This window comes from Pan troglodytes, chromosome 19, assembly GCF_028858775.2.
Source record: "Pan troglodytes isolate AG18354 chromosome 19, NHGRI_mPanTro3-v2.0_pri, whole genome shotgun sequence".
In the NCBI taxonomy this organism is placed as follows: Eukaryota; Metazoa; Chordata; class Mammalia; order Primates; family Hominidae; genus Pan; species Pan troglodytes.
Window position 1 is genome coordinate 90,537,175 of NC_072417.2, and position 20,144 is coordinate 90,557,318.

The following is a 20,144-nucleotide window of genomic DNA, read 5'->3' on the forward strand; positions in this document are numbered from 1 at the left end:
GGGGAGGCAGCTGAGGCCCGGCGAGAATTCCAGCATGGCTCGGGCGGGCCGGCAGTGCTGCGGGACCCGGCGCCCCCGCCCCCCCCAGCTGCTGGCCTGGGTGCTAAGACCCTCACTGCCTGGAGCCGCTGGCGATAGCCAGCCGATCAGAGTGTGGGGCCCGCCAAGAAATCGCACTGGCCCGGGGAGCGCCCTGGGCAGCCCCAGTTCCCGCCCGCGCCTCTCCCTCCACAACTCTCCCTCAACACCTCCCTCTCCACACCTCCCCGCAAGCAGAGGGAGCCGGCTCCAGCCTCGGCCAGCCCAGAGAGGGGCTCCCACAGTGCAGTGGCGGGCTGAAGGGCTCCTGAAGGGCAGCCAGAGTGGGCGCCGAGGCCAAGGAGACACCGAGAGTGAGCGAGGGCTGCCAGCACACTGTCACCTCTCAGCAGCATACAAGGGCCACCTGGGAAGTGGCCACTGAATCTGGGCTCAGGCTATAGGCCCCCTCTCTTGATTTTCAAGTTCAGTCTCCCATTTTTCCTTGTCAGTTTTGTTTTGCCAGCTTTCAGTGGCAGCAGCCCCTCCCCCTGGGGCTCAGAGCTGGAGAGGGAGTTTTAAGTGGTTTCTGCAAAATATTTTGGAGGAGAATGATCTGCCTTTAGTAGTCAAGGACTCTTCTTGCAACACTCAGGCTCTGTTTTATGGACAGAAAGAGTCCAGGAGGCTCTCTGAGCCACACAAGGCCCTTTGCAACCTTCCTGGGCTCGGGCTGCGAGCAGCCATTTTGGAACATGTGAAACGGATTTTAAATTCCCTCTTTGCAGTTTGAGAAGATGGCGGCCTGAACCGGAGTCCTTCTTCCCCTCCTCCCTCTCCGCTGCTGCAATGCCCAGGCCCCCCCGACGTTCCTCGTCTGTAATGGTGCCAGAGGCTTTAAATCTTGCAGAAGCCACATCTGCTGCCTGCAGGTAAACCTCCCTGGCTGAGCCCACTGCGCACGCCTCCACGTTCTGGAGCCAGAAACAATGAGAAGCACATTTCCGGCAGCATCTCTCCTCCCGGTCATTTGCATAGCACAACCTCTCCCTCCACCCCCTCCTGTCTCCCACGTGGATCTTCATGTAATTAATTAATATCGCGTTCATCAGAGCTTAATTCATGTTCTTGTAATATACAAGGATTAAAAAAAAAATCCTACCAAGAGAGCAGTAATAGGCTCCGGCTTTTCTGGTCTGGGAGCAAATATAATGAGCCTCCATGAAAATATTGAATCGCTTCCCGCAGTCTCCACACCTCAGAGCCCTGGCATGTTTATTGTGGCAAGCCACCCCTGTGTTCAGAAACATCACGGCCTGCTTTCCTACAGGGGTAGCCATGCTGGGGGCCTCTCTGGAGCTCATCCTAGGAGTGCATTCAGCAGGGCAGAGGCTCGGAGCTCTTCCCGGGGGTACATTGAGCAGTGGCAGAAGCTCAGCAGATGCTGGGGTTCTGTGTGGGTGAGAGCTGAGGGTTGGGCTTCCTGCACAATGCCAAGAGTGCGAAGAGTGGCATTGCAAGTTACTCCTTCCCTCCCAGAGCCCATTTATTTTTAAGCCACCCTCTCCCCTCCACTACAGTGTGATGGCTTCTCCATGCTAATCGCCCTATAGAACAAGGAGAAAAGGAAAGGTGGGCCCTTCACGGTATATATTTTGCTCTTTGATTGGAACGAAATGAACTCGGTGTAACGTCCAGGCTATTGTGGGGGCTGGGTTGTTTCTGGACAGAAAGTCCCATCTGTGTCCAGGGGGCCGCGTCTGAGTTCGGGGCATCCACACTGGCACGCTGTTTTGCACGGAGCTGGGACATAACACGTGGGCTGTGTGAGCGCTCTTGGGGGCTGGAAACCCAAGGGGCCGATCAAGGGTTCTTGATTCAACCAAACCTCCCCCTTGCCATCCTCCATGCAGAACGCGTCCCTGGGGCCTTCACCCTGTCGTGAACAAAGCACGACTATTTTGTAAAGGGAAGATCAAAGAGCCAGAAGTCGCGGATGAGTGTGTGGCAGGTGGGGACTCAGAGTGACAGTGGCCATGCGGTGTGTCCCGTGGTCGCCCCAGAGGCGGATGGGCCAGGCCGCTGCACATACCCTGGGAGGAGGCAGGTGGGGAGGGAACCCGAGGACCCTGCCTATGTTCACCCCTCTGTTCCTCTCTGGGACCCACTATGGCTGGAGGGGACTTTTTCCTTCTCCCCCCACCCCTCCCCTCCTCACCTTCCCTCCCCCTGCTTTTTAATTTCTTCCCTTTTGCAAGGCTTTTTGTCCAGCTGGGGCTGGGAAGAAGATGCCCCCGACCCCCTCTCGTGGTCGCCAGGGTAGGGGTGGGAGGAATCTGGAAGCCACGTGCGATGCTCGGAGCTACGTTCTCTGTCCTGGGGCTTGGGTCCGCGAGCGCCGCGCAGCCTCCCGGACCGCCCTGAGCTGCTGCGCCCGGCGCTGCTCCTCCTTCCCCAGCTCCGCGCCTTCCCCTCGCGATCCCCCTCCTGCCTCTTCGGTCCTGGAAGCGTCCCAAGATGGGGTGGGGGCATGGAGGGAGAGAGGGGAGGAGGGAGCTGCCCGGGGGCAGTGCCGCCAGGAAGTGGGACGGGGACTCTGGCGCCCCTCCAGGCTGCTGCGCGCGGGCTGGGGACCGTGCACCGCTTTGCGCGCCAGACGATGCATCTTCTGGAACGGCAGCTGAGGCAATGCGGGGTGTGAAGCGGCGGCGGGCAGAGGGGCTCGCAGGGGCGGGGATCCGCGTGCCCCTCTCTGCCTCGGTGCGGAGCACGATGTGCCCGGGCGGGGGCGAGGACGTCCGGGAGGGGCTGGGCTGCGCACGCTCGCGGGGCCGTCGCAGATGGGCGGTTTGGAGGCGCTGCTGTCCCTGGGAAATGGGAGCCTCCATCCTGTTCTCTCTGCTGCTTGGCTGGGCTGGGCTGGGCAGGGCAGGAAAGCCAGGGTCCCCACCCCTCCTGGAGCAGAGCACTCCGCGCTGGCTGTTCCGGGGGCCCGGGAGGGCAGAGCTGTCAGAAGGTCTGTCTGGCATCATTAGGGGAGCTGTCTGTCTCTCTATCCCTGGCTGGCGTGGCCCGGCAGGAGGCGAGGCTGATATTTTCAGGAGACCTGGTGATTTGACCTGACACCTGTCAGTCAGGTAAGCGCTGGCCTCCTGCCTGCATCCCCCTGGGGAAGAGCCGGTTCTGCTCCCTGACCCGGAACGGGTCCCTCAGTGCTGAGGATGGCAGTTAATGAGCCCGCCGAGGGGCTGCCCACCGGGTGCACAGGCAGGAGCAGTGGGCATATCCCCTACTTGCCAGGCCCTGCAGAGGGGCTGCCTTCTCCCCCAATGCCTTCTGCCCCCTCCTAGTGTCTCCAACATTGACCCTGGAAATCACTTTCTTGCTTCTCTTATCAGGATAGTCCTACATGTCTGGAACTTTCTGGGATGTTCTCTATGCCTTGGAAGTGTTTATTTATTACTTTAAAATCACCTCTAGGGTATTTATCCTTAAAGATAAAGCCAGTACCTAGAACCAGGTGTCCTTCCCGCAGGGCTTTAGGCCCTACCTGACTTGGGTTCTCAGTCAACCCTTTCCTTCCCTGTGTAACGTGGGTTTTGGCTTTTGCGGAAGTAATCTGTTATGGTCTAAATTGTGTCCTCCCCAAATCCATATATTAAATCCCTAAGCCCCTGGCTGGGCGTGGTGGCGAGCACCTGTAATCTCAGCACTTTGGGAGGCCGAGTTGGGGGCGATCACCTGAGGTCAGAATTTCGAGACCAGCCTGGCCAACATGGTGAAACCCCGTCTCTACTGAAAATACAAAAATCAGCGGGGAGTGGTGGCGACCGCCTGTAATCCCAGCTACTCCAGAAGCTGAGGCTGGAGAATCACTTGAACCCGGGAAGCAGAGGTTGCGGTGAGCTGAGATAGCGCCATTGCATTCCAACCTGGGGGACAACAGCGAAACTCTGTCTCAAAAAAATAAATAAATAAAATAAAAATAAAATAAATCCCGAAGCCCCAGTATCTCAGGATATGATCGTATTTGGAGATACAGCCTTCTATGACCTTCTATAACCTCAGTCCCCAACCTTTTTGGCACCAGGGACTGGTTTCGTGGAAGGCAATTTTTCCACGGACCCGGGTGGGGTGGGGGGTGGTTTCGAGGTGATGCAAGCACGTTACATTGATCGTGCACTTTATTTCTGTTGTTATTACATTGTAATATATAATGAAATAATTATACATTTCATCATAATGTAGAATCAGAGGGACCCTGAGCTTGTTTTCCTGCAACTAGATGGTCCCATCTGGGGGTGATGGGAGACAGTGACAGATCATCAGGCCTTGGATTCTCATAAGAAGCACGCAACCTAGATCCCTCACATGTGCCGTTCACAACAGGTTTCATGCTCTTGTGCACATCCAATGGTTCCTAAAGGGCCACAGACCGGCACTGGCCCTTGGCCCAGGGGTTGAGGACCCCTGTTCTATAAGGTCAGGAGAGAGGCCTCAGAAGAAACCAACCCTGCCGAGACACCTTGATCTCAGACTTCAGCCTCCAGAACTGCGCGGTGATGCGTTCCTGTTGAAGGCACTCTGACCGCAGTGGCTTGCCGTGGCAGCCCTCGACAACAAATACAGGCTCTGTTGAACCAAATGAATCCAAAATGTATGCCCAAAGATAGCCGCCAGGTCTATGAAAACACCTGCTCTGATACGAGGGGACGTGGACGACAGAGGTGAGTGCTGGAATTCAAGTTGGTCTCCTTAGTCATTCTCCTGCCCCACGCCCCCTGCCCCCGTAACAGTTACATTGTCTTAAAACGTACTCGTTTAAAAAGGTATTTACACAACAGATCAACATTTAAGTACATGTTTAAAAGCAATTATGAATGTGCTCACCTGTCAGGGCGGGATGGTTTTGCTCATGTGTTTCCAGTTGGTTGGGTAAATAATCAGCTCGGGTGTTGTTTTGTTTTACGCCTACCCCCTACTGTAATTGTGTGTTTACTTTTATGATAATGTCACATCACTCTCATATTTAACTACTAGCAGGGATTAAGTTATTCCAATAGAAGACAGAGAAATTTCAGACCCTGTTTCCTGCTTATCCCCACCCCCATCGTTCAAAAATTGGACAATTTTCCAAGATGATCGGAAGCAGTGTTGAGCATTTGGAAGCCATGGATGCCCTGGCCCATGGCAGTGTTTTTCAACAGTAACCCACTTGCCGATAAGGTCTCCCTGTGTGGGGTCAAAGGATGTGGCCCCTGCCATCCTTGTGGTCACTAGGGAGAGTACAGGCCTGCGTGCCACACCCCAGCCTAACTCCTCCTGGGGCCTGGGCAGTTTTGATCACTAAGTCCTGACTCTGCCATGGACGAGGCATCTTCTGGGCAGACACTGATGTTCAGTGGGCTCCAGGGGACTTGGCGGGTCCCCTTGACACACTGGAGGCTCCCTGGCTAGATTCCCCTCCCAGACACCCTCATTCCTGTATCTCCAGGACTGGAGAGGCCTGCTGGCCATCCAGGAGGATGTTTCTGTTGTCGGGCAGATGGTCAGCCCCATGCAGAGGATGGGAAAGCTTCACCTGCCACAGTTGGTAGGTATCTCAACAAGGAGCCCGTTTAGTAACTCACTGTGTTCGTGCCAAGATGGCCATGTCGGGCAGCACAGATCCATTGTGGCCAGCAAGCTTACAGACACTGTGTGTTGTCAGAGCAGAGACAGTGTGGAGTTAACATCGTCTTCATCACCACAAACTGCCCCTGCAGGAGCTTGGAGGGGACCCAGGTGCTGGTAGTGACCTTGGCACATTCACAGGGTGACGGCAGAGACAATGGTGGTGACGATAGTTGGGATAGTAACTCAGACTCACAGCTGCGTCCATGTCTTGCAAAATCACATGGTCTCAGTTGGTCCTCACAGTCCTGGAAATTGTCATATTCTTGAGCTGTGGGGTGGAGGTGGGCAGGAGGCGAGGTCTAAAATTCACTTCTCTCTGCCCGACAACAGGAACATCCTCCTGGATGGCCAGCAGGCCTCTCCAGTCCTGGAGATATAGGAATGAGGGTGTCTGGGAGGGGACTCTAGCTAGGGAGCCTCCAGTGTGTCAAGGGGACCTGCCAAGTCCCCTGGAGGCCACTGAGCATCAGTGTCCGCCCAGAAGATGTCTCTTCCATGGCACAGTCAGGACTTAATGAGTCCTGAATGGGTCCTCTCTTCCTTTGCTCACAGAAGGTTTTGTGATGATGCCAACAACCAGGGCTGCCCTTGCCTTCCTTCAAATTGCCAGAGCAGTCAGGAATCTTCTGCCCTTAGAGTATATCGCGGGGTCCTCCCTCCACACCCTTGCTGATAGAGCTCTGGAGAGGGCCTTTGGGGAGCGTGTGACTATCCCCGGCATAGTCACCCCCCATCAACACTTATTGTAGGGAAGGAAAGAAGCCAAACGTCTTACTGTCCCATTTTACAGATGAGGAGATGGGCACAGAGAAGTTCAGCAACGTGGCTCAGGTCGAATGCTTGTGATTTTTATTTTTGTTGTTTTTTTGCTTGTGATTTTTATGTCTTACACATTGCCTGGTGCCCTTCTGAAAAAATTCCACGTTGGAAACTTTGGGACATGAAGCCATTTACCAATCAGGTCATATGTCTAGGGAGACACTATTGCTATAGGTGTCAAGAAGTTTTGCTCCAGAAAAATGTCCAGACCAATTCTGCTTCCCAAGTAGGCCAGGATATCCACAGGACACCTTGAAACAGTGACTCCCTCCTGCATTTTGTTGATTGATTGATTGATTGATTTTTGAGACAGGGTCCTGCTCTGTCACCCAGGCTGGGGTGCAGTGGCTCAATCTCAGTTCACTGCCACCTCTACCTCCCTGGTTTAAGTGATTCTCTGGCCTCAGCCTCCCGAGTAGCTGGGACTACAGGCATGCACCACCACATCCGGCTAATGTTTGTATTTTTAGCAGAGATGGGGTTTCACCATATTGGCCAGGCTGGTCTTGAACTCAACATGATTCGCCCAACACAGCCTCTCAAAGTGCTGGGACTACAGGCATGAGCTGCTGCACCCAGCCCCGCCTGCATTTTAAATGGCTGCAGCCACACACAACATGCTTTCCTCCTTTGCAAGCTCAGCTGGGGGAGTGGGTAAGGGAGGGGCTCAGGGGCGGTGCTGTTGGTTCTTTTTACCTGGGTTTTCTCACGCAGAGTAATTGTGAGAAGAACAGGGTTTCCTCTCCTGAACTCGGAGGAAACGGAAAAAAATTTCCTACTAGCAAAAGCAGGCAGAAAAGAAATTTTAGAAGTAAAAGAAGTTTTACTTCTTAATTAGACTTTTCAATTTATTTATTTATTTATTTATTTTTATTTATGTTTTGAGATGGAGTCGCACTCTGTTGCCCAGGCTGGAGTGCAGTGGCACGATCTTGGCTCACTGAAACTTTCGCCTCCCAGGTTCAAGCAATTCTCCTGCCTCAGCCTCCTGAGTAGCTAGGATTACAGGTGCCTGCCACCATGCCCGGCTAATGTTTGTATTTTTAGTAGAGACAAGGGTTTCACCATGTTGGCCAGGCTGGTCTCAAACTCTTGACCTCAGGTGGTCCACCTGCCTCGGCCTCCCAAAGTGCTGGTATTACCCAGGAGGCTGAGGCAGAAGAATCGCTTGAACCTGGGAGGCGGAGGTTGTGGTGAGTGGAGTGGAGATTGCGCCACTGCACTCCAGGCACTCCGGCCTGGGCAACAAGAGTGAGACTCCATCTCAAAAAAAAAAAAAAAAAGACATGAAGCCAGACAATGGGCCCAAAATGCCAGGGATGATCTGAGGTCCTCAAAAAGGGTCCAGGAAATGCTATATATAAAGAGTCAGAGTTGTGTACCAAGAAACATACCCATCCACTGCGTGTATACCCTGCACTTCCTGGCCCTCCATGCTTGGGCATGGACGTGTGATATGGTTTGGCTGTGTCCCCACCCAAATCTCATCTTGAATTCCCATGTGTTGTGGGAGGGACCCTGTGGGAGGTAATTGAATCATGGGGGTGGGATTTTCCCATGCTGTTTTCATGATAGTGAATAAGTATCGTGAGATCTGATGGTTTTATAAGGGGGAGTTTCCCTGCACAAGCTCTCTCTTTGCCTGAGCCATCCATGTAAGACATGACTTGCTCCTCCTTGCCATCCACCATGACTGTGAGGCCTCCCCAGCCATGTGGAAGTATAAGTCCATCAAACCTCTTTTTCTTCCCAGTCTCTGGTATGTCATTATCAGCAGTGTGAAAATGCTGATAATGCATTTTCCACCCTGTCTGGATCTGGACAAGAGCCCACCACCCCGTTGGCAGTAGTCAGGCAGCTCTGCTCCTAAGAACCTGCAGCTTTTGGAAGAAAGGCACCCTGTGGTTTCAGAAGCCCAAGAGTCCCTGCAGCTCAGCACCCCCAGCCTGGTGCTTGGCAGATGATTGCCTCCTCACTTAGGAGAGGGAGCAGGTGAGCATGTATGAAGGGCCGCTCTCAGATCCTTTCAAAGAGAAGGGTGTCATGCAGATGCCAACAGGTTGGTCATCAGAACCAGAGGGTGCTTTAACATGCAGATTCCCGGGCTTTGCCAAGGTGATTCCCAAGGTGATTCCTGGGTAGGACTGCCAAGGTGAGGCCCGGGAAGCTGTTTCTAAAAGTTCCTCTTGTCTCTGATGCACAACTTGGGTGACAGCCACAGCTGATTGCCAGAAAGTTACGGCGGGAGGGGGAGATACTGACACCAAGCCTTGCCTGGGACCCACCCAAGAGGCGAAGTGCCTTTCTGGCTTGACAGTCTTGGAAGGAGGGGTCGGGACGTCTGGCCTGCCTGGGAACCCTGGAGTTTCCATGCTTCTCTCATAGGAAAAAGGCATGGAGTTGTTTTTTTTTTTGTTTTTTTTTTGTTTTTTTTTGTTTTTTTGAGATGGAGTCTCACTCTGTCGCCCAGGCTGGAGTGCAGTGGCGGGATCTTGGCTCACTGCAAGCTCCGCCTCCAGGGTTCACGCCATTCTCCTGCCTCAGCCTCCCAAGTAGCTGGGACTACAAGCGTCCACCACCATGCCCAGCTAATTTTTTGTATTTTTAGTAGAGACGAGGTTTCACCAAGTTAGCCAGGATGGTCTCGATCTCCTGATCTCGTGATCCGCCCGCCTTGGCCTCCCAAAGTGCTGGGATTACAGGCATGAGCCACCGCACCTGGCCAGGCATGGAGTTTTATCAGCAAAGAGTAAACCAAAATGTATTCTCTGAACACAAAACTGGCTGAGAGTGCCAGGCTGAAAGCCATTGGCTGGGAGCCGTGGGTGCTGACATCATCCCCCTCCCTGCCCGATGGCTCCTCTTCCAGGGTCTGAACCAGGCAGCCAGGAAAAGTGGCGTTCAGAGCTCTGGGCCTTCAAGGTGCCGTTGGTCTCTTTGGTAGAAAACAAGGAAGCAGTGTCCTTGTGTGGGGGTACTGCTCTCCTCCTGGGAGGGGAGGAAATGAGACGCAGCCACGTGTGGTGTGGGGAGTGCGGTCCGGGCAGAGGGTGGTGGCTCCTCAAATACCCACCCTTGGTTTCCTGCATACCTAAGGGGGTGTGTGACTCAGGGGTCCTTCCTGTTGTCTATGGTGTCTTTACATTCACCACCTGAGGGGAAGTTTTAATTTGTAATAAATCTGTATTATGGTGGAAGTCCCACTGCCCCAGTGGCTGTAAAAATTAATTCCTTATCCTAAACATTATTACATAGCTTTCGAAATGAATCGACTTGTGGTTGGGTTCTTGGTTTGGGCCATTATTTCCAATTAGTATAATCAAATAGCATCATCCGTAATACTTCCCCTCCTATCCCCAGCCCTCCCTGGGCCCCACCCCCTGGTCTTGTTGGGAACTGGATTCGATGAAGTCATCAGAATTGTCAATGGCATATGGTGGGTGGAGACTGCCTGCTGATTTTGATGGCTGAGAAAGAGGTTTTCTTTCCATTCTCGAATAGTCAATTTTGCTCACTGTTGTTTGTTTCTTTCAGAAAACTGTGTATTCTTCAGAACATCATGATAACCTGGCATTCATGGGTCTATGGAGAGAATTCAGGGGGTCTGGGAGCTTGGATGGGATAAATTTGCATCTTTATTTTCAGGAAAGTTTTACTGAAGTTTAGCATTTTCTTTCATTATAAATGGAACAGTACAACCCAATAGTATGCACAGTTACTTCTCCACAACGTTAAAGTGGCTGCAGATGTCTCAAAATATTATTTACATTTATCATAACTTAGAAATTTGGGTGGTAATTAAACCAGCAACTATTCTTTGTTTAATGCATTAAGAAAGAAGTATGTATACTATCATATCTCAATTAAAAATATTTTAAGAACTGGATTTTAACTGTATTGGTTTCCTTTGTAACTCTCTGTATTTCATTTTAGGCATTTAAAAATATTATTTTGAGAAGGGCTTCCGCAGGTGTCAGAGGTGTCCATGGCAGAGCCATGATTAAGATCCGCTGGTGTAGACTACAGCAAGTGTGTGCGTCTGAGGTTGGTATGGAAGTTGTGTTTGTGTTCAAATCCTAGTCTCCCATCTCATAGCTGCAGAAGGTGTGCCCTGATCCATCACTTTATTATTATTATTATTATTATTTTTTCTTGGGATGGATTCTTGCTCTGTCACCCAGGCTGGAGTGCAGTGGCACAATCTCAGCTCATTGCAACCTCTGCCTTCTGGGTTCAAGCAATTCTCCTCCCTCAGCCTCCCGACTAGCTGGGACTACAGGCACGAGCCACCATGCCTGGCTAATTTTTTTTTGTATTTTTAGTAGAGATGGGCTTTCACCATGTTGGCCAGGCTGGTCTCAAACTCCTGACCACAAGTGATCCACCTGCCTCAGCCTCCCAGAGTGCTGGGATTACAGGCATGAGCCACTGTGCCCGGCCTCATCACTTTAAAATAGGAATAATAGCCACCATACGAGGGTATTGGGAATGATTAAAAGTGTTAGTACTACAGGAATAATTCTAGGACCTAACGTCATACGGCTGCAGGAGCACTGAATGAGATAGTCCATGAGGTTAGGTCCTAGCATTATTCCTGTTTTACAGATGGGGAAGTTGAGGTTTATTTCAAGTAAGTGCCCAAGGTCACATAGCTAGGAAGTGGTAGAACTAGGATTCGAGCCCCAGCCGTTGGGCAGCAGATCCTATCTCAGATCCTATATTGCCCTCCAAAAAGTCAAGCACCCCTGGGTCAGTGGAAGTTGCAATCTGGGTCATACAGAGTCTGGAGGCCAGTCTCCAATTTCTAGGCTCTTAGAGCCCTCATTTGACCTTGAGCTCTAACAAAGTGCTCACAAACATGTGCCAGTGACTTCTCACAATGAAGGACAGTTGTGTGGGTCTATGGTGGGGTGATGCGTTGCTTCTTACTGAATGTGAAATAAAGCTTAGGAACACTAGATCTGTGTGCTTCAGGAGTGGTGGGGATTGCCCTGGTTGAGTGACTGGAGCATTAAGTGAGATGGGATCTTTGGTGTCATCCTATGATGATGGTGACAGTGGCAGTGATGATGACGACAATCACTTTCTTCCTCCTCCTCCTCTTCCTCCTCTTCTTCTGCTGCTGCTCCTCCTCCTCCTTCTTCTCCTTCTTTTTTTTTTTTTTTTGAGAACAAGTCTCTCTCTGTCACCCAGGCCAGAGTGCAGTGGCACAATGTCAGCTCACTGCAACCTCCACCTACCGGGTTCAAGCGATTCTTCCGCCTCAGCCTCCTGAGTAGCTGGGACTACAGGCGTCCGCCACCACGCCCAGCTAATCTTTGTATTTTTAGTAGAGACGGGTTTCACCATGTTGGCCAGGCTGGTCTCGAACTCCTGACCTCAGGTGATCCACCCGCCTCAGCCTTCCAAAGTGCTGGGATTACAGGTGTGAGCCACTGCGCCAGGCCGGCAATCACTTTCATGCAGCATGCCCTTTGGGTGCCTACCGTGTGTCGGGTCCTGATGCTGCCCTTGAGGAGCTGACAGTCGGGGAGAAAGGACCAGGAATGTGCTGTCTTACCCCATCACAAAACAAGAGAGAGAATAATGGGTGTCACAAGAGAGGTGCCAGCAGCAGGTGATGGGAGGTTGTCACAATGATAATGAGCTTTAGGTTCAGTGCAGACTTGGCTGGTGGGGCTGGCAAAACCACAGAGATTCAGAGCAGCTGGGGAGAGGCAGTGTACATTAATCTGAACGAATATTAATGTAAGATCTTAATAAAATTACATTTGTGTCTATTTATCTGGCTGTATGAGTTTCCCTAAATTTGGATGGGCATGTTTCAGATGGTTTGGCTTAAGACAGATGTCTTCCTTTTATATAATTCCTTTGTGTCTGAGGTCATACTCTGTGAGATTTTGATCTTCAAAATTGGTCCAGACTTATTTTATGTCTCAGCATATGGACTCTCTTGGTGAGGACTTCACGTGCCTTTGTAAAGAACATGTATTCTGTAATCACGGGGTGTAGTGGACCTTAAATATCAATTAGGTCACAATGGTTGTTAGAATGTTCAATGTCCTTACTGATTTTTTGATTTTTTTTGTTTACTGACTCTGTCAGTTGCTGAAAGAAAGGTATTAAAATCTCCAACTGTAATTTTTGGATTTGTCTATTTCTCCTTTTAATTCTGACAGGTTTTGCTTTATTTTGAAATTGTTATGAGATGCATATACATTTAAGATTGTTATGATTTCCCAATAAACATATCCTTTCGTCATTATGCAGTCTCCCTCTATCTCTTTGGCAATACTCTTTGTCTTCAGCCTATTATATTAACATAGCCACACCTGTTTTTTGCACTTATTGTTTGCCTGTCATACTTTTTTTTATCCTTTTATTTTTAGTCTGTCTGTGTCTTTATATTTAAAATATATCTCGGCCAGGCACGGTGGCTCACGCCTGTAATCCCAGCACTTTGGGAGGCCAAAGTGGGCAGATCATGAGGTCAGGAGATCGAGACCATCCTGGCTAACACGGTGAAACCTTGTCTCTACTGAAAATACAAAAAATTAGCCAGGCATGGTGGCAGGTGCCTGTATTCCCAGCTACTTGGGAGGCTGAGGCAGGAGAATGGCATGAACCCCAGAGGCGGAGCTTGCAGTGAGCCGAGATTGCGCCACTGCACTCCAGCCTGGGCGACAGAGCGAGACTCCGTCTCAAAAAACAAAAAACAAAAAATAAAATGTATCTCTTGGAGATGACACATAGCTGGATCTTGCAGTGTTATTCAGCCAGATTATCTCTGCCTTTTAAGTGGGATGTTCAGTGCATTTCTGTTAAGCGTGATTATAGATGTAGCTGGATTTAGATCTGCCATTATGACATTTGTTCTCTTTTTGTCCCTTCTGTTTTTTTGTTTTGTTTTGTTTCCCTGTTTCTCTTTTCCTGACTTCTTTTAGGTTAATCATATTTTTTGGTATCCCCATTTTAATTAGTTTATTGGCATTTTAGCTGTACTTTTGCATTTTTAATAGTGGCTAACTTAGGGATTATAATATGTGATACTGTGATATAATAAACAATATATATTTGGACTTTGTTCCTGGTAGAAGAGCTTCTAAAACTTTTAGAGTTTCCTGAATGATAGGGGTGAGAGTCTTGTTAGCCTTAATAAGCCCCTTTCAACCATACCTGAGTTTCTGCTTAGGAGGTGAATCTTGGTGGGCCCCTCCTAGGTAGCAAGACAGGGTCTTGCCCTGTCCACCAAGCTGGAGTGCCGTGGTACAGTCTTGGCTCACTGCAGCCTCAACCTCCCAGGCTCAAGCAATTCTCCCGCCTCAGCCTCCAGAGTAGCTGGGACCACAGCTACATGCCACCATGCCCGGCTAATTTTAAAAAATATTTTTGTGGAGATGGGGGTCTGACTATGTTGCCCATGCTGGTCTTGAACTCCTGCCTCAAATGATCCTCCTGCCTTGGCCTCTCAAAGTGTTGGGATTACGAGCCCCCACACCCAGCCTCAAAGGTGTTTAAAGAACATCTACTTTGTGCTCAGTTTCCTCACTCCTCCATGGAAAGCCTGCAGTGGCTCTCCTTTGCCCTCAGGATACAGCCTGACTCCTTAATCTGGCTTGAAGGCTCATCCTTACCTGCAGGGCCAGGGCGGCTCCTCTCTTGCCCCTTCCTGTTGTGTATTTTGCGCTCCAGTTTCTCCGAAGCACCAGGCTGGCTTTGCCATGAGCCATGTCCAGTGGCTCCTTCCACCCGGACCCCTGTCCCCACTGCCATCAGCTGACTTTCCCTGTGGCACTCTGCTGACCTTTATTCACATCCTCAACACACCTGCCACCTTCTAGGTATGGCACTTCCTGCTCCTCCAGATGGGCTTAAGTGGGCACAGCCAGAGCTCCCATGCCTCATCCTGGCAGTGACAACGTGTGGCACCTAAGGGAAGCCCTGACCCCAGTCCTGCTACCGCCTTGTTCTGGTGGGCTCTGTGAGGATGCACTGGATGAATTCACTAGTGCAGCAGTGCTTCCGCCTTCCAGAGGGACCGTCGGAGCCAGCCCCGCGTTGCAGGGACCTGACGACCCTGAGGTCCAGCCTTCCCCGATGCCCAGCCCAGCTCAGTCCACTGTGTCCTCTTTGGCCTCTTCCCATCCTGGTTTCTCAGTCGTTCTCAGCCAAGCCACAGGACTGGAAGCTTTGTCGCTTTCTCTAAGGACTTGCCTGTCACGGGGAGTTAGTTCGAAAGGAACGGGGAGTGAAGACTCAATGTGAATTTCAGGTAAAAATCTCCAGGTCTGAGGAGACTGGGTCTGACAGCCAGTGCTGGCCTCGGGGACCCTGATGGAGACGTTCACACAGGTGCCCAACTGCAGGACGACCCTGCCGAGGAGGCACCTGCTGGGGCCAATTAGAATTCCTCGTTCTGGGCTGGGTTAATTTGCATAAACTCTGAGCCCCCAGGAAAAATCTTCCGTGAGGCCTCTTCCTCTTTGTTAATTGAAAAAGGCTCTTTGTCTGTCTTCAGCTGTCAGCTCACATGCGGCCTCCCCAGGCAAGCTTTTCCCGGCTCCTCAGACCAGGCAGGTCGCCCCTGCGGTCTCCGCGTCTCCTCCCCACACCTCAGCTCACCCACTCGGAATTATCTGTGAGTTTCCTTCCAGCTCCAGCGCCACAAGGACAGGGACCTTGTCTCTTCCTGTGGTGGTGGTTTTTATCATCACTAAATCCATACCTAGTGCACTAGTGCACGATAGAGGTTGTTTGCTCAATGAATGAATGCATTTCCTTGTAGGACGCCCGGCTGCCCCGAGTGAGCCACACTCCTTACAAAGACCAGGCAACTACGTGGAAGAAATGTTGATATTTATCAAGAAACACTCTTCCAACCATTTTTAATTTTTTTTGGACGTTAAAATATTTATTGGGTCGGGTGTGGTGGTTCACACCTGTAATTCCAGCACTTGGGGAGGCCGAGGCGGGCGGATCACTTGAGATCAGGAGTTTGAGACCAGCCTGGCCAACATGGTGAAACCCTGTCTCTACTAAAAATACAAAAATTAGCCGGGCATGGTGGCTCGTGCCTGTAGTCCCAACTACTTGGGTGGCTGAGGAGGAGAATCGCTTGAACCCGGGAAGGGGAGGTTGCAGTGAGCCGAGATTGAGCCACTGCACTCCAGCCTGGGCGACAGAGCAAGACTCTGTCTCAAAATAAAATAAAATAAAATAAGATGTATTAGACAAAAACTGAGAGTTCTTACTTTAAATTGATTTGGAATTTTGGGTACACTTATATACTTTTTTCTAAAATAAATTGAAAGTGAATCATAGGAGAAATATTACTTTATATAAATATTATTAACTTGTTTTAAGTACTTATTAAAAACAACAACAAAGGCCAGGCATGGCCCCTTCCGCAGAGAGCTGGTCAGCCAGCATTTTCTCCAGCTCTTACCCCAGCTGCCTCTCTTCTGGTTTCTGAGCCTCCCCACCCCCACTTAAGGAGCTTACAGCTGAGCGGGAGAGATAAGATGTTAAGTGCGTGGAAAGATTATTTTTTATTTTTGGAAAGTTGAACATTTTAAGCCAACATCCCATGAGGCTGTGGGATTAGGCTGGAGGTAGAACTTGCTTATCCCATTTGGAATTGCTGAAGCTTCCCAGAAAGGCTTACTTCCTCTTTTTTTTTATTTCTAAAATTCTGCAGAAATTCTTCCATGCCCAGGCTAGCCTTGGGAGAAGAGTGGATGTCAAGATGTCGATGATGTATTGGAACGATGGGTGGGAAAGAGAGCCAGGGGGAGCTTTTAAGATAACATCAGAGGAATTGGCTTTCAAGGGCTTGGTGGACGATTTTGAGGACTGGCTAATGCATTTGATCAGAAGACGGGTGGTGATGGGCTGTGTTCCTATCCTGGCTCCCGTTTCTAAAAACAGCAGGCACTCAACCAGCCCTCAGGTGTCCCCTTTGTCCCAGGAAGCTTGGCAGAAGGAGCCAGGACGTCTCCAGAGGAGCAGATGGCCCTCAAAGCTGGAGGACCATCAAGAAAGAGCCTCCCTGGTGAGGAGAACTTAGGTTACTGATATGGGAACTCAAAAACTCTCACTTCTGTGTACCCAGGAGTTCCTATTCATCTCCCCAGGAATCCTAAGTATCTGAAGGACCCAGGGCAGTTGCACAGAGTGGCCATCGGGTGTCAGTGTGGAATTAGAAGCCCTGCCTGTGTTCCCTTCGCTCAGCTGCTTGGCTTTGAGTTAGATGCTCCTGGAAGCTGGGCCCGCAGCCCCATGCAGGCTGGGAACGGGGATGGAGCCGTGAGGATTCTCCCTTCATTTAATGGCCCCGTCCACTGAGCTGAGAACATGGCTGTGATCCTCAGCTTGGGCAGTTCCTATTGTATTGAGGCTTTGGAGTGCTTATGAGCTGGGCTGAGTCACGCTGATAAAAAGTTAATTTCTATTTGCTGTGGCTCAGTAATTGGATGAACATGAAAGCAATTAAATATTAAAACATACAAACAAATAACTAAGTCACTGTAATTAGCCAAAGTTTGATCACTGTCATATTTATTTAGGAAGAGGTGATATGTCTCAGCAGGTGACATTTTAAATACCCCGGGCCTCTCTGGTGTTGTCTTTGGAGAATGCTGAATAATGTACAGAGAATTTAATTAAACCCTGTTGTAAATCAGCCATGATGACAGGGAAATGACAGCCACATGTTGAAATGAGAATTAGTCCACAGCAAGGGATATTAATTAACTCTTTTTCTGAAGGCCTCTGGCACAGAGTGGCATTAAAAAAAAAAAGCCAGCGCTTTGACGTGGGGAGGAGATTGTGCCTATTATTATTTTTATAATCATCATTATTATTTATGGCTTGAATTTCTTCAATGGCCAAAGTGCAGCTAATAATCACGATGCCACACAATGAGATTAAACAATTCTTTCCCCAGGCGCTTTGAGACCCAGGTAGAAAATAGCGCCATAAAAGGACGCCAGGGAATGAGAGAGTCCCTTTGGAAAACACCAGCGTTTTTATAAGCAGCATATTATTCTCTTCCGGATTTGGACTCGGGGAGAATAGGTAGGGTGGTATTAGCAATGAAAGCACAGACCTCGGAGCCGGGAGAGACCACGGAAATCCGTAGCCCAATCCCGCTCACTTTATAGAAGAGGAAACGAGGCTCAGGGAGATGTACAGATTTGCCCAAGTTCATAGGGCTTGTTGAAACAGAGTCAGGGTGGAGCGTGACCCTGACCCCCGGTCAGTGGAGTTTCTGCTAACTGCCTCGCCCAGGTTTTAAAATGCAGGAAGCAGAGGACAGAGATGTGCCAGGAATGGTAAGCTGCTGTTGTGAAGACTGGGGAATAGAAACGCTGCTTTTGTTCCCAATGCTAAAAAACTCCCTGTGCAAATCGGAGCAGACGTCTCTCTTCACCATGAAGACAGTCTGGGGTCTTCCCCCCACGGTCTCGGCTGGCCTCAGCCCTGGAAGGAGCTTGACCTAGAGAAGCTGCTTTAGTCCTTCTTCGTGAATGCAAACTCCTGACAAATAGGACGCGTCTTGCCCAGTGCCCCTTCAAGGAGGGGGGCTTCATCAATCAGTGAACCAGACCCCTGGCCAATGGCTGGGGCCTGCAACACGCCCTCAAGCATCCCACAGCCTTGCAACGATTATTACCTTGCAGGATTCAGCTCACACATTCCCTTCCTTGGCAAAGAAGAACAAGGTCAGGGCAAAGCATTTGCCTTCCAGCAGGAAATGCTGCAACTCCGATGTGTCTCTAGGTGTGTGGACATCATGTCTGTGCACAGTCCTGGGCACTTGCTCGAGTAGCCATCAGCCAGAGCAGCCCCACGCGGGCCACAGACCATCACTCTATTGGCCCCCTGGGGCTGGTTATGGACAACTGCACGAGCCAATCAAGAGCTCGAAAGGATGGGATGTCAGTTGCAGTAGACACAGTCCCAGTTGATCCTGACATATATAGGCAGATGTATGGCTTCTGGAACGCTCTAGAAGATCTCTTTTAGTGCCCCATAGAGGCAAGAATCTGGCCATGGAGAGATTACAAAGCACAGCCTTTATTATCCTCCAGATTGGAGATGGTTGGTGTAGCACAAAAGGCTGGTGATTCAGAGAGGCAGCTGCCCTGGCTTTAGGGTTTCACGTGTGCGTGAGCATAAGTGTGTCCCCAAACTCTGGCCCCTACCGATCCTTAGAGGAAGGGTGGCTGGAAGCAGATGAGGAAGTTGTTGTGAGGGCTCTCTCGGCAGGTCTGAGAGGCATTTTTGTTGAGAGGAGAACCACAAATGTCCTGTGAATTTGGTTTGGATGGTGTTATCTGGAAGGTCAGGGACTTAACAGCAGCTTAACTTAATCCCCGGGGACCAGCAGTCCCTGTGTCAAAGTCACTAACGCAGAGGCACAGGGATCTTGGCTTGTCATGGGGAGCCCATCATATCTGGGTCAGCCACAGCCTTCAACACAGGGCATTTTCACCACTTCCAAATGAAATTTGATTGGCAGTTAGAATGAAAGGTTCAAGTTACTATTTTCACCCAAGCCATGGTTCCGTCCAAGGAGTTCCAGAGCTCAGACATGATATGGCCTTGGGGGAGATCTTACGGGGCCTGGGAAGGCTGGGATGGGGAGGGAATAGGGAAGACAGAACGGGTGGGAAGCTCCAGCACCATATTTCCTAACCCGGTGGGCCTGCAAAGCTCTCTTATGGAGGTGCCAATGGTTATCTAAACAAAAAGGGGTTCTGGGGCCACGTGTGCAGCCAAACTTTTGCAAAAGGCTGCTCACTATAAGCCTGTCTTGAAAATTCGCCATGCTTATTAGCATAATACAGGCTCTGAGCAGTCCTGCCATGTGAAATTGTGTTTAAATTTGCTTAATGGAGTGACTCTCACATTTGTACGATCACTGAGCCCACCTACCCCATTTTTGTGTGTTCATAGAACACTGTGGTGGGCAGAGTAAGGGTTCCACAAAGGTGTCCATATTCCAATCCCCAGAACCTGTGACTGTGTCCCCTGACATGGCAAAAGGGACTTTGCAGATGTGAGATGTGACGAAGTTAAGGATCTTGAGATAGGAGATGGTTTTGGATTATCCTGCTACCTAACCTACTCACGAATCCTTAAAAGTAGACATTTCCTGTCTGTGGTTAGAGACGTGGCCACAGAAGAAGGGTCAGAGAGAAGCAATGTTGCTGGCTTTGAAGACAGAGGAAGGGGCCGTGAGCCAGGGAATGTGAGTGACCTCCAGAAGCTGGAAACAGCAAGGAAGTGAATTCTCCCCTAGACTCTCCGGAAGGTGCACAGCTCTGCTGATGCCTTGACTTGAGTGCCGTGAGACCCAAGCCAGATTTCTGGCCAAAAGAATTTGTAAGATAATAAATGTGTTTTAGTTTAAGCCACTGCATCGGTGGCCATTTGTTACGGCAGCAGTAGAAAAGGAATCCACACACCTGTTTACATGTTGGCATTGTTGTGAGAAAAACTGACCAGGAATCCAAACAGGCAATTCAGAATGACTGACTGACCATCAGTCAATGCACTGCACACTGTGGACCGAACTGAACCGTGTAAGACATGCATCCTGCCCCTGAAGAGTTTGCATTTCACTT

General features: G+C 50.3%; 1 long non-coding RNA gene across 2 annotated transcripts; it reads left to right on the plus strand.

The window, feature by feature from the left end:
• The first annotated feature begins 2,628 nt into the window (after positions 1-2,628).
• Positions 2,629-12,762, plus strand: LOC101059754 (uncharacterized). 2 transcript variants are annotated; one of them, XR_008540179.2, is made up of 4 exons: positions 2,629-3,155; positions 4,408-4,745; positions 8,267-8,505; positions 10,048-12,760. It is a non-coding gene; the product is annotated as an uncharacterized LOC101059754 (long non-coding RNA). The 2 variants fall into 2 exon arrangements; XR_675524.5 differs by having other exon boundaries at positions 2,633-4,745; positions 10,048-12,762.
• The last annotated feature ends 7,382 nt before the right edge of the window (positions 12,763-20,144 follow it).